The sequence below is a fragment of the Clupea harengus genome, chromosome 24 (genome assembly GCF_900700415.2).
Source record: "Clupea harengus chromosome 24, Ch_v2.0.2, whole genome shotgun sequence".
Classification (NCBI taxonomy): Eukaryota; Metazoa; Chordata; class Actinopteri; order Clupeiformes; family Clupeidae; genus Clupea; species Clupea harengus.
The window spans coordinates 14,883,620-14,886,119 of record NC_045175.1 but is presented as its reverse complement, the minus strand read 5'-3'; the positions used below and the strand labels follow the sequence as shown (position 1 = coordinate 14,886,119).

At 40.6% G+C, this 2,500-nt stretch overlaps 1 pseudogene; it reads left to right on the top strand.

Annotated features, from left to right (window-relative positions):
- The window catches only part of LOC116219085, a 97,292-nt pseudogene that overhangs the window by 3,451 nt on the left and 91,341 nt on the right, over window positions 1-2,500 (top strand).

Here is a 2,500-nt window from a genome sequence, read left to right as displayed (position 1 = left end):
GGTACGTGGAGGAGAGATGCAATAGAAGACCTTACCACACCTGCCAGAGGTTACCACAGGATCCTTACCTTCCACCTTAACACACCTGTCACAGGTTACTACAGGATCCTTACCTCCCACCTTAACACACCTGTCACAGGATCTTTACCTTCCACCTTAACACACCTGTCACGGGATCCTGACCTTCACCTTACCACATCTACTACAGGTTACCACAGGATCTTTACCTTCCACCTTAACACACCTGCCACAGGTTACCACAGGATCCTTACCTTCCACCTTACCACATCTACTACAGGATCCTGACCTTCATAGCATTACAGTAACATCGTAAGTGAAGTCAACTTCTTTGACAAATGCTGGCTGGCGGCTGTCACTCATCGTCTGATTAGTTGGCTAGGATGGAAATATGGCTAGCAACCTAGCCAACTAATGTTAGCTGGAGAACTATCAGTAGCCACAACTTCAATAGTCAATAACAACCAAATATAATATTATGTTTGGATAGAAATAGTCCAGGATTTTTCATTGGTTAGGTAACCAATGCGTTTAAGTGTAAGGTAAATGCAAAAGGATTGAACTACATACAATGTTACCTACAGCTCCTATGCTATCATAACTTATCATAACTCATCAATCATTAACTGTTCAAGGTTTTCGGGATAGCGTTACCTAAATAGTGTTGCCCCCAGTGCGGGGGTACATTGTCGACAAGCTTGCTGTCACTTAGGTTATGTAATTGTCTCTATGAGGTTACCTAGTAGCTGTCTACATTAACAGTGAAAAGTGACATTAGTGAAGGCTGACCTGCCTTGAAGACAGTAGCTCTAGGAAATATCTAGACAGTAGAATAGACAGTAGCTCTTTATAGAAAATAAAAGAGGGATTATGGTATTTAATTCTGTAGGTAGTCTCTGAAACTCCTCAGAACACTCCACAATGAGAATACTCTACAATGAGAACACTCTACAACAAGAACACTCCACAACAAGAACACTCCACAATGAGATCACTCTACAATGAGAACACTCTACAATGAGAACACTCTACAAGAAGAACACTCCACAATGAGAACACTCTACAACAAGAACACTCTACAATGAGAACACTCCACAATGAGATCACTCTACAAGAAGAACACTCCACAATGAGAACACTCTACAACAAGAACACTCTACAATGAGAACACTCCACAATGAGATCACTCTACAATGAGAACACTCTACAAGAATAACTCTCCACAATGAGAACACTACAAGAAGATCACTCCACAATGAGAACACTACAAGAAAAACATTCCACAATGAGATCACTCCACAATGAGAACACTCTACAAGAACACTCCACAATGAGAACACTCTACAAGAAGAACACTCCACAACAAGAACACTCCACAACAAGAACACTCCACAATGAGATCACTCTACAAGAAGAACACTCCACAATGAGAACACTCTACAATGAGAACACTCCACAATGAGATCACTCTACAATGAGAACACTCTACAAGAAGAACACTCCACAATGAGAACACTCTACAGGAAGAACACTCCACAATGAGAACACTACAAGAAGAATTCTCCACAATGAGAACACTCCACAAGAACACTCTACAAGAAGAACACTCCAAAAAAACACTCCACAATGAGAACACTACAAGAAGAACACTCCAAAATGAGAACACTCTACAAGAAGAACACTCCACAATGAGATCACTCCACAATGAGATCACTCTACAAGAAGATCACTCCACAATGAGATCACTCTAAAACAAGAACACTCCACAATAAGAACACTCCACAATGAGAACACACTACAAGAAGAACATTCCACAACAAGAACACTCTACAAGAACATTCCACAATGAGAACACTCTACAACAAGAACACTCCACAATGAGAACACTCCAAAATGAGAACACTCCACATCAAGATCACTCTACAAGAAGAACACTCCACAGCAAGAACACTCTACAAGAAGAACACTCCACATCAAGAACACTCTACAAGAACACTCTACAAGAAGAACACTCCACATCAAGAACTCTACACAAGAAGAACACTCCACATCAAGAACACTCTAAAAGAACACTCTACAAGAAGAACACTCCACATCAAGAACACTCTACAAGAAGAACCCTCCACAATGAGATCACTCTACAAGAAGAACACTCCACAATGAGATCACTCTACAATGACATCACTCCACAACAAGAACACTCTACAATAGGAACACTCCACAATGAGAACAATCTACAATGAGAACACTACAAGAACACTCCATAATGAGAACACTCTACAAGAACACTACAAGAACACTCCACAATGAGAACGCTCTACAAGAACACTCCACAATGAGAACGCTCTACAAGAACACTCCACAATGAGAACAATCTACAAGAAGAACACTCCACAATGAGATCACTCTATAATGAGAACACTCTACAAGAAGAACACTCCACAATGAGATCACTCCATAATGAGAACACTCTACAAGAAGA